We start from the raw sequence: 12,782 nt of genomic DNA, 5'->3' as shown, positions 1-12,782 counted from the left end.
CGTTTCTTGGGGGGACGGTGTTTGCTTGACTTAGATTTCCTTTTTGTTATTAGTTGTGTCTTTCTTCATCTTGAGGAAGTAAAACTCCTCAAGGTTTGTTCTAATTGTTTTTGAGTTGTTTGATATTTTGCATGTCTAGAAGGTTACAAAGTGATTTGTTACCTTTTGACCGTGAAATCGAAAGAACCTTGACGAACAATAGGAGACTTGTTAGGAGGAATTTGAGAGGTGTTGGTGAAGTTGTTCAACCCACTAGTGAGTTTGTCAATCCTTTCGCAATAGAAGGAGAAGAAAACCCATTACACAATACCCCACAAAATCCACCTACAATGCCAAAATTCTCGTCACACTCCGTACCCACCGAGGAGAATCTACCAAATGGTACTCCTACACCACAACATCTCACCGGAAATTTTATTGCCAAGTCCGCCTTCATCCAACTAGTTGAGAGGAGCCAATTTGGGGGGATGCCTAGTGAGGACCCTCATTCTCATATGGAAACCTTTTGCGATTATTGTGATGCTATCTCTCAAACGGGCGTGACTCAAGACCAAATTAGATGGGTCTTATTTCCTTTTTCCTTAATCGGTACCGCAAAGCAATGGTTGAAGGGCCTTGATAAGGCCACCCTTGGAATAGATTCTTGGAAGAAGTTGGCTCTAGCTTTCTACAAAAAATTCTACCCACCGGAAAAGACCAACATGCTAAGAGCTCAAATTACGGGTTTTAAGCAAAGGGATGAAGAGTCTTTGTATGAAGCTTGGGAGCGGTTTAAAGGTATTTGTCGCTCATGTCCTCACCATGGACTTAGCGAATGGTTTTTGGTGCAACAATTTTGGAATGGTTTATATGAAGATTCTAGGAACATTCTCAATATGGGATCAAATGGAATGTTCACCGAAGTTGATGACAATCAAACATGGAACAAGATTGAGGAAATGGCGGTCCATAACTCACAATATAGTAGACCTCGCAAGGCTACTAGAGGAGGAAAGCATGAAGTGGACTCCGTTACTCAATTGGGTGCTCAACTTAGTGCTCACATTGACACAATCAACTTGAAGTTTGAACAAGCTATGGCTAGACTTGAGGAAAACTCAAAATCATCAAAGCATCATGTTAATGCCATGACGGCATCCTCATCAATCCCAAGTGGGATATGTGAGAATTGTGGAACTTTGGGTCATGACTCAAGTGAGTGTAGGGGAACAACCGAACAAGTGAATGCTTTCCAAGCATACAAAAGTGGTACCCCTTATTCAAATTTTTACAATGAAAACACCAAGTTCCATCCAAATCTCTCATACAAAAGCCAAAATGTTCAAAACCCTCAAACAACATACACTCCACCACCCATGAGAAACCAAAATCAAAGACCCTTTTACAATCAAAACCAAGGTTACCAAAATCAAAATCCATACAATCACCAAAATGACCAAGGTTTTGATGTCCAAAAAGCGGTCCTCCAAATGCAAAAGAATCAACAAGAATTTTTCACCCAAATGCAAAAAGATAGCCAAGCAAAAGAAACCACCATCAACAACATTCTAGCTCACACCAAGATGTTGGAAACACAATTAACTCAACTAGCATCTTCAAGCTCACAAAGACAAAAGGGGCAATTACCACCTCAAAGTAATCCCCTAGACATGAAACGTTAGTGCCATTCACTTGAGAAGTGGTACAAGGTATGAAGCACCGAAGAAGCAAGTTGAGGATGAAGTTGTGGAAGCTAGTGAAAAGGAAGAAATTGTGCAAAACTCCAAAGATGGAGAATCATCAAAAGAAGAAAGTTCAAAGAAAAATGAAGACAAGGCCAAAGAGAAGGAGCCCATTGTGATTAGACTTCCTTTTCCAAGTCGTCAAGCCAAGCCCAAATTTGATGATCAACTTGGAAAGTTCATGGAAATTGTGAAGAATTTAGAAGTCTCAATTCCTTTCACGGAATTAATCAATCACGTTCCGGCCTATGCAAAGTACATGAAAGATATCCTCACAAAGAAGAAGTCGATCCGGAAACTTGAGACTATCGCCTTCACTAAGGTGAGTAGTGCAATACTTCAAGGGAGTTCACCTCCAAAGTTAAAGGATCCGGGAAGCTTCTCAATACCGTGTACCATTGGCGACACAACGATCAACAAAGCCTTATGTGATCTAGGGGCTAGTGTGAGTGTCATGCCGTACTCGGTAAGTAAAAGGTTGGGGATGGGAGAGCTTAAATGCACCAACATCACACTCCAAATGGCCGATAGATCGACGAAGACACCATTAGGGATATGGGAAGATGTCCCCGTCCGAATTGGGAAGTTTTTCATCCCGGTGGACTTTGTCATTGTTGATATGGAGGAAGATTCCAACATTCCAATCATCCTAGGAAGACCTTTCCTACACACCGCCGGTGCGGTGATTGATGTGAAACATGGAGAGCTCACTCTAGAAGTGGGAGATGAAAGCATAACTTTTAATCTTGACAAGACCATGAGAGCTCCTCATTTGCATGAGCCATGTTTCATGATTGATCATTATAGCCGAAAAGATGAAAGGAAGAAATCGGAACTCCAATGGAGGAAGAAAGTTGAAGATGCTCCATTCAAAGAGCAAGTGAATTATGACAAGGAGAGCTTGCAAAGCTCATCAAAATCAACCAAGGAAGAAGAGGATGGCCTCATTGGCCAAGAGAAGAAATTGGGAGAGTTGTCTCCATCTAAGCAAGAGATTTTCAATGATCAACTCAATGAAGTTTGTGGTCTTTGGGACGATGAGTTTGAAGGGATTTTTAATCCCTACATTGGACATGCCATCGATCATGATCAACAACAAGGGCCACGGTCTATTGAGGACCTCTACCATAATAATGAACAAGCTTTTGATTACTTCTTCAAGGTGTTGAGCAACATCAACAACACCTTGAACATGCCCCCTTGACATCTCATCAAGAATGAGAGTTTGGTGGAGTCCTCCCTAAACCACCACTTGTAAATATTTCTAACTCCCTAACTTGCATTTCAATTCTTGTATTGCATTTTTTGTCATCTTTGGATTTTTATTTACTTTGATCAAAATAATTGTCATGTAAGAGAGAAGTGAGGGAGGGACTAACAATTTCAATTGATGTGTAGTGCTTTACCTTAGTGTGGGGATGGCAATTGCCTAGGCTATCCATGCCTTAGTAGTGCCCCCACAATGAAGAACACAAGACTTGAAAGAAAGAATGGAAGAATGATAAAGGGAATGCGCTGTGCACGGGTGGAACTGAATCCGTGTACATAGGGGAAGAATCCGAGCGGATTCCCAAGAATCCGCCCCGTCTTATGCAATCCGAGCGTCCCTGCGGAAAAGACGCCCGTCTTGAATCGAGCTGAATTTTGAAATTTTCTTGATCGTTAAAGAATCCGAGCGGATTTACGAAAATCCGCCCGTCTTGAAGAATCCGTCTGTCACCGGGAAAAAGACGCCCGTCTTTGCAAACTTTGGAAAACAAGCAAATTTCTCTGGACAAAAATCCGTCCGTCCTTGAGCAAATCCGCCCGTCCCGTGTTCAGCAAATCCGAGCGGATTGTACCAAATCCGCCCGTCTTTAGGCGAGATTTTGCAAAGGTAGAAGAAGCAGAATCCGCACGGATTGAGCCTAATCCGCACGGATTGCCCCTGCAGTTTTGAAAATCTCGGTTTCTTTAAAACCCCTCCCACCTTCATTCATTCATTCATTCATTCATAAACACTACCCACAACATCAAAACCCTCATCCTCTCCATCATAAAAACAAAAACCCTCAACAACATTCACCAAAATCAAATCAAACCACCCTTCCAACAACAAATTAATCACTCCTTCTTCAACAAAAATCAAAACCAAGAACAAAATCTTCAACCTTTGAGTCGATTTTTGTTTTTATAAAGGCAAAGCCTTTCACCTTCAAATCGATTTGGGCATCCTACAAATTGAAGATTTTTCACTCTTTTCTTGGTTAATCTCATCAATGGCAAGGACTAAGGGTGCAACAAAGGCAACAAAGGCACCAAAGGCTAAGGCACTCTCACAAAGGCAAAAGGCTCTTCAAACAAAGAAAGCTTTGGCTATGGTGGTAGCAACACCAAACTTGGAAGTGCAACAACAACAACAACCTTCTATGGGACCATCAACATCTTCTACTCCGGTAATTAATCAACTTTTGCATTATCCGGAGGTAACTTTTATTTCCGATACCCATAGAAATACCTTTGTCAAGTTTGCTATGAAATCTATTCAATCCACCAAATTCATATGTAAAGATGCCTTGGAAAAATTGGGTGTTCTTGAACAAACAAAAGCCTTTTTCAAAGCCATGGGGTTGGAGAAATTGTTTGAAACAAAGGAATTGACATACCCCTCCCTTGTCTTGGAATTCTTAAGTTCTTTAAAAGTCACCAAAGTTGAGAATAGAGAAAATCTCGAGTTTCGTCTAGCTAATGTTAGTAGACGCATTACCTTTACGGAATTGGGTGAAATTTTGGGTCTTAGTGATGAATCGAGTTATCTTAAGCATTATGGAAAGTATGACCCCGAGCCTCTTTGGGAGGCAATCTCCTGGAAGAAATTTGAGGATTTTCATGCATGTCGTGCTCTTTTGGTCCATCATCCGGGCATAAGAGTATGGCACAAGGTTGTGGGAAATACCATAATTGCTAGGAAAGACACCAATCATTTCACAAGACTTGATTTTATTCTCCTTGAATCGGCTTTGAATATCGGAAGAATTCATACCAAGCCTTACAATTCTTTGAGGCTCTTGGTAGAAAGATGGCTTAATGTTGATAATGGGAAGAAGGGCACGACCGTTATTGTCAATGGCGGCCTAGTCACACTCCTAGCCAAGCACTTTGATCCTAATTTCAATAAGGATAGCAAGTACAAAGCAAAGGAAGGTGGCCATCTTATTGATATGCATATTATGATTCACAAGTTCAAGTGGGTTGCCCATAATCCCCTTGACACTAAGTATGGATGGCTAACTAGTGAAGCTAGATCGTTCACCTTGCCCTCGAATATTTGTCGTCTAAGCGTCCACCGGACCAATTATCTACTTCCCCTTTCCGAAGAAGCCGAGTATATCATTCAACAACAAAAGGGTGATCTTGAAGCTCCCTCCTCTTCCATTGTCATACCACCTTACCCCTTTGAGTATGAAGAGTTCAAACCGGAAGGAATTGAAATTGGGAAAGACTATGTGACTCTCCTCATGCAAGCAATGCACAAGCAAGCCCATGAAGATCGGAAAAATGCGTATTTGGCTCAATATCCACCCCTCCTACATCTAGCTAGGCAAGGACTCCTTGATCCATCTTGTCCTTTGCCTAGTTGGGCGGATAGATAAGTCTTATTTCCGGGTGCATCTAGGGACGTGGTGGGAGACAATGAGGTTGTTGGAAATGATGAAGAAGTTGATGATAATATTGAGGAAGAAGCAAGTGAAGAAGAAAGGGATGGTGAAGATAAAGATGAGGAAGAAAGTGAAGAAGCAAATGACAAGGAAAGTGGCAATGTGACCACTTCTCATGAGGGAAGTGATGATGATGATAGCATGATGGAAGACTAGCAAGCCTTGGAGACTCCTACACTTCCATGGTTTGTCTATATCTCTTTGTATTTTATTTCATTTTGATCATTGTTGGTTTAGTCCTAGCCCCATCAAAGGACTCACACCTCGGTACCATTGAGGTGTTCTTATTTTATTGTTCCCATTTGTAAAATCCAAAATGACAAACTAGTTTCATGCATAGCATAGTGTGTGCATAAACTATACCCATCCTTGGACATTAGCAATAGTGTCTTACTCGGTTTGGGGAAGTTAATGCATACGCAACGGAGGTAATCTAAATTATCCTCTCCGTCATAACAAAAACCATGCATCATGTAGTGTAGCTTAGTGTAGATTGCATTTAGTATAGAAATCATGCATCATCTTTGCATAATTTCCATCATTTTGGCCATTGAGGACAATGCCCATATTAGTGTGGGGATGGAAATTCTAACATTTAACTCTTATTCAAAAAACCCATAAAAATTGAAAAATTTCAAAAATCATAAAAATTGAAAAAATTGAAAACCCAAAAACAAGTTCATTTCCTTTGTATATATTGTCTTGTATATATTGTGTTTGTTTTATCCTTGTTCACATTGATTGACTACGCCACATCCGAGACATGAGGATATTGAAGACCGCATGGTATGATCTTTCCAATCTCCTTTTTCCTCTTTATGTTAATGACTATGTGGCTTTATTTTGATTGATGCGGTATAACAATGTGAATCTAGGACTTGCATTTAGATTGTTTGTCATATTAGTTGGTAGAATCATATGCATTAGGATGTTTATATGCTAGTTGCATCATGGCATGTAGTTGCATGTTAGAAAAATTTTGCGAAACCGTCTACTTGGGAAGCTTGACAAGTGTATATAGGCCCTAGTAGATGCCCTTTGTTCTTAAGACTTTGCTTGTTAGAATGCTTGTAAAACACCCTAGGATGTGTCATGCTAGTATCCTTTGACCCATGGATTAAGGCCTAGTCAAGAGTACCTTGTGGTGTGATAACTCCTTGGCTACCGTTTATTCCAAGGTGACCCTTGAAACCATGCACCCATACATCCATCATCCATGTTCTACCACATTTTGTCAACAAAAGGGAATGGGCACAAAAAGGAATCAATTTGAGTTCAATGAAATGAAAAGTGAAAGAAAGTTTGCAAAAATGCATCAAAAGAAAAAAAAGGAGCAAAAATAGAACTCCTAAGCTTCAAATACAAGGCACCCTCGTTACTAATTGGGGTGACTTTGAAAATGTTCAAAAAAGAAATGCAAAAAAGTTGTCAAGTATTGAAATGCCAAAAATCAAAGAAAAATGGCAAAGAAAGTGTTCTCAAATGTCAAATGCCACAAGAAATTGGGGGGAAAAACAAAAACAAAAGCAAACTCCCAAAATGAAACTCAAATATCTATCGATCCCTTTATCCATCATATCCATTTTTGTGCATGGTAGAGAGGGGACGACCCTTCTTCTTGTCTAGGCAAGAGGGGGAATTCCGCGATCCTCCAGTGTTTCTAACACCATAGGGAGTCTACTCTTGACAAAAGCATTTAACGATTGAGGACAAAGGTACCCCTAGCTTGACACAACTTGGAGGTGATTTATTGGTATCCTTCTAGGCTTAGTAGTTTGAACAAATTGCATCTATGAAGGATTGTATACCCTTGAATTGCTTCCCTTGTAGATAATTTCCACCACTTGATGAGGGAGTGGCTATTCTTTTTGTAGATGCATCCATTATGTGTTTTTGTGTGCTTAATGTTTGGATGTGTCGCCATTTTGGCAAGACCCACCTTGCCTTGCAAGAAGGCATCCTACCTCATGGTTGTCTTGTTGTGAGTTGAAGGGGCGGAGTGAGACCCGCTAATTGTCTCATATCGGCTATATTATTAGGATAGGTTAGTATTGGTCCTAGTCTTTGTCACCTCTTTACTCGGGACGAGCAAAGGTTCGATTTGGGGATATTTGATGTGACCATAATTGGCGCATATTTAGCCCCCGAATTAGCCTTGTTTCCATGCTTTTTAGTGCTTATTTGGGTCATTTCTTATCTTTAGTTCTTTGTTTTGCATATTCTTTGAGATTTTGATCCCTTGGTAGGAAAGGAGTAAGAATCTTGCATTTTCATGGCAAAACGAGACTAAATTGATCGAATCCAATGACCAAGCATCAAGGAGAGACAAGATTAGAAGGCTTTTGTACATATCATAGTAGAAGAGCAATGTTGAGGAAAGATCCTTGAGTCCCCAAGGAAATCCCCAAGGAATTTATGAAGAAAAGGGAAGAAATGAAGAAGTTACTATCTTTGACCGACAATCCGAGCGGATTGTCGGCAATCCCGTCCGTCCAGCCCCGCACAATCCGAAAGCGTCCGTGCAGAATCCGCTCGGATTCCCCTCAACAATCCGTCCGGATTCCCGAAATCCGCTCGGATTCCATCGCCAAATCCGGCCGTCCCGACCTTATTCCGCCCGGATTTCTTCACAGCACGGATTGTCTTCTTCAAGCTACGAAAAGAGAAGCCCTTCTCTCAGAAAATACCGGGTCCTCCTTGCTCAACTTAAAAAGTGTAATTACTAGTTTAACCCTTAGTTAACCCTAATGCATCCTCCCTAATTTTCACTATAAATACCCCATTAGGCTAATTAGAGGAGCATGTTCTTCTTATCAATAATTAGTGTAGTTAATATCAATCAAATCTCTCTTCAATATTGTAATCAAGTATTAATCAAGTTTTAATCCAAGTTTTAGTTCTTTAATCTCTCTTTTGTTCATCCTTTATTTTGGGTAATTGAAGATTATTTGGGTTATTATTGGGAGATTGACAACCTCTCAATCTAGCATTCAAGTACTTCTATTATTCTTGCTTTATTATTGGAATCATTAGTAGGTATAATCTCTTAATCCCTTTTTAATTATTGTTAGTTACTTTCATTTATTCATCATGTTTCATAATGTTGGTATGATTGACAACCTTGCTAGCATGATCAACATGATAATGAGTGAGTAGTCTCTTAGCTAGGGTTAATGGGTGATTAGGGGAAACCAACATGGGGAATGATTCATGCTTAAATTAATATGCTTTCATGTTTTATTTGCTTGCTTGTTTTGATCTCAACTCATGCACATGTTATACTTGATGAAATGCTAAGCCTATGAATCCTTGCATTTACTATCATCTCCTATCTTTTCAATGAGACTTGTAAGACATAACCCAACTCGAGTCTCATTAGACCATGCATGTTGTTGAGTAGGGAAGATTAAGTCGACTTGTAGGTGTTGTACAATCTAATCGATTCGGCTCCGGGACCCAAACTTTCCTAGGATTGTAAGATATAACCCAACTCAATCCATCACAACAATAATTGCTTGCTTATAATTTGAGAACATGTTTGTATGATCATATCCCATGATTCCCCTATGATCCCATGACACCCTAGTGCCTTTAATCAATTGTTTACATCCCTTTTTATTCATCTTACTTGTTTATTTTCATTGTTATTCTAATTTAGTAACCTTCTACATCAACCCAATTTGTGACACCCCTTAGACACCGCTAGTTACAATAGAAATCTCATTTCAACTCCCGTCCCTTGGGATCCGACCTTTACTTGCCTCTTTACTAATTGTAGAGTTGCTTGTTAAGCTATAAATTGTGTTTTGATTCGACCGTGACCAACGACCACATCTATTTATTTGTGAATACGAAACGGACCGATCAACAACATATCACATAGATTTCCCCCATAATCATAACTACCCACGTAGTGACCAACCTAGACAATAAGATCTAGTTTTGAAATAAGAGATCCTACTCACCCAAAACCGACCTCCTTTTGTACTCATGTCGGGTTCATTTTGTTAGATACGCCTAGGTTCATTTTGGTTCATTGGATTAGGTTCAAAAATCGTCGCTCTGATAACACTTTCTAACACCCCTTCTTACCCGGCCAAGGTAATTAGGAAATGTTACCATCTCGGTTTCTCGAGGAAGTGAAATCGGAATTACAATTAAGAAACTCTTTATATAAATAACAAGTTTACTGATTTACATAAACGTAAACAAATAAACGAAGGAAAGTACAAGTTATGACAACTATACTCTCTAGCTAACAATACTCGACTCGGATGTCATCCTGGCTCATCCCGTCTCCCACGTGCTATCAAAGATAAACTGTACAATTAACCTGCTCCCCATTGATCGGAAATATCATATGGATTGACACAGGCCACCCCGAAAGTAGGTGACAATTACACAGAGACACAACACGTTAGTTTCAATAAATAAAGTGAGACACGACACAAAGTGTATGAGTATGTAACATGACTATGATGTGAATGAGACACTATCAAACAATCACCACGTCAGTACCGGGGCACGCCCAGACGTACCCACAACCACCGGTGCCATGGACACGCCCACGACACCTCACCACACACACAGGTACCGAGACACGCCCAGACGTACCGGGTCCGGAAGGCAACCAGATCCCTTGCCAGACGTCGTGTCTCAACCACACAAGTCCCTCCATGACTCAAGCCATTAATGTACACATCCCTCTTGGAGTAGGAAACTCCAAGAGGCGACCCGAGCGTGAGACGTTCTCCAAACCGCCTCACGTCTCCTCAACAACAAGTATCCAACATAATCCACCATGTCCTCCAATGTACAAGACAAACATAATAATGCAAGAGACCACATGACATGCCAATTACCGACTCATCAAGTCGTCTTAACCAATACAGTTATAATGCATTGACCACTAAAACGCGAATCACATGACCATTCAAATTTCTTAAAACTGAGTAGAATTAACCCACATTTTAGCAATCCCGTCAAATAAGCCAGTAAACGGATACAAATGCGCTCGTCCACAACATCGGCATCTAATTACGATAATTAAATATAATTATTAACTAATCTAATTGAATTAAATACGTAATTAATTAAATAAAAAAAGCCCGTCTTAAGCTGCCCAAAACCCGTCTTAATACACTCGGTCAACTCTCAACCACCCGCCACCATGGACCCTGGCCCTGCCCAGCACTGGCAGCCACCACCTAGACTGCACCCAACCACCCCGACACACGACATCAATAACACCTTCAACAACAATACACCTGACTAAACTAAACACCACTAAACCGCCACCAATTCAGCCACCACCGTGGGCCACCACCACCACCGTGGTCATGGCATGACCAGTCGCCCATAGCCGCCACCAAACCCGAGCCCACACCCCGATAAAATAGCCACAACAGTCGACAACAACAACTACAAACACGACACGCACACAGCCGTACACCCCCTTTTACAACCCATTTGCACCACCTGCCGCCACCCATTCCACCGCCCATGACCACTGATGCGTGTCTTTTATATGATGTTTTATACCTCATTTTACACGCATTTCAGAGCTCATTTGTGTAGTTAAGCTACCATTTCCCCTATTTCCGTCTACTTTCGTGTTTTTGTACATTATTGCAGAAATGTGAAGAATTCAGCGGAAATCGAGCTAAATCCGTCCCCGAGTACCTTGCACTGCATTTGACGTGAAGGATTCACTTAAGGAACGAGCTTGGTGTGCATTTCAAGGCCCGAAAGACAAATCCACGAGATCATAGAAGTCAAGTACCAGCTAAAGCAGTCGATCGACCAGTGCCCTTAGTCGATCGACCAACCCACGGGATCCAGAAGCTACTGTACACTGGTAGTCAGTCGATCGACTAGGTATCATGGTCGATCGACCACATCGCTGCTTCAGACGAGAATTAAAAGATCAAGGAACTTGAAGCCCATTGTGTTTAGGTTTTAATAATAAGTGTTACGTATATTTTCTATATAACGTAACCTAGTTTCCAGAGATATTCATTCAGAAATTTACCTAGTTTTACATTCAGTTTAGTTTATCAAATAATTAGGGTTTGGGATATTATTTCGCATTGGATTTTCGTTGTGCTTTCAATCATTCCGTTACAATCCTTCTGCAAATTTCGGTATTCCTTCTGTTTTATTTTCAGTTTATCTTTATCGCATTGATAGTGTAGAAATTGCTAGTTAGATTCCAAGCCAATTTTATCCTTTTATGTTATTTATTTATCTTTCCGTATTAACCATGAATTCGATAGTAAATTACGTCAATTTCATTGTTGTTATCATCTCTAGTATGAGTAGCTAATTTATTCGTGCTAGGATGTAGGGGAGTTATAGTGTAGGCGGCGTAGAATAATGCGGACTGAATCGCGTGTCAGTCGATCGACTGACATACTTGGTCGATCGACTGACCTCGTGGGGTTTTACATTCGTTTTAATTGTTTTAATTCTTTATTCGACGAATCGAGTGCACACGACTAGTTGAATGTTTAGGATATGACTGACCCGTTAGATCGAGAGATAGGGACAGTTGTTAGACCACCAATTAAAACGACTAAATTATGCTGAGATCGAAAGATAGGTAAAGTTTAGATTATTAGTCACTTTTCAGGACGAGAGTCAGTATTAGTGATATTAGGGACTTATAGCGAGATCGAAAGATGCTATCTGTTAAGAGTGGACCGAGAGGACCTCTTGTTTTCCCGCCTCATGTGTTTGATTTAGACCGACTTATTTTGCAGCCGCCGAAACTATAGTGAACCGACCATCCTAGTACCCTTTCTTTTATCTGTTTTATCTGTTTATTTAGTTTATTGTCTTTTATTGCTATTAGTATAGACCAAATCAAATCAACCCCCACTTTCGTTACCTTAGACTAAATTAGACAATTAGAAATTACATTCGCCTCCTTGTGGTTCGACCCTGTTACCACTAGCCTAGGTTAGTTTTAATAGGAAATTATAAATCTTATTTTTGGTACTCACAACGACGGGTATCAAATTTTGGCGCCGTTGCTGGGGAGGCAATTGTTCTAATTTTTAGTTGTTTTTATTTAGTCTTTCTTGGTTTAAGGGACATCTGTTCCTTAAACTTTTCTTATATTCTTTTTGTAGTTTCTTCTTATGCGCAGGTGACAGGGTGGTGAACTAGTACCGTTCAATCCTCAGATTGAGAAATCCTTGCGCGAGTAGAGACGATCATCAAGGGTATTGCCGACAGAGGAAGAGCTGACTCTGTCAAGTTACTACGAGAACGCTCTGTTCGAAGAAGATCCACCTATATCTCCTGCTTCTATTTCTTCAGCTGAGACAGTCACTTCTCCATAGATTCCAGTCATGGTCAA

General features: G+C 40.5%; 1 non-coding gene across 1 annotated transcript; it reads right to left on the bottom strand.

Moving 5' to 3' along the window:
• Positions 1–701: 701 nt before the first annotated feature.
• Positions 702–808, bottom strand: LOC141639387 (small nucleolar RNA R71). Its single transcript, XR_012542504.1, has one exon. It is a non-coding gene; the product is annotated as a small nucleolar RNA R71 (small nucleolar RNA).
• Positions 809–12,782: the final 11,974 nt, after the last annotated feature.

This window comes from Silene latifolia, unplaced genomic scaffold (genome assembly GCF_048544455.1).
Source record: "Silene latifolia isolate original U9 population unplaced genomic scaffold, ASM4854445v1 scaffold_364, whole genome shotgun sequence".
Classification (NCBI taxonomy): domain Eukaryota; kingdom Viridiplantae; phylum Streptophyta; class Magnoliopsida; order Caryophyllales; family Caryophyllaceae; genus Silene; species Silene latifolia.
Note: the sequence above shows the minus strand (reverse complement) of the source record. Positions and strands in the feature narration are given on the sequence as shown.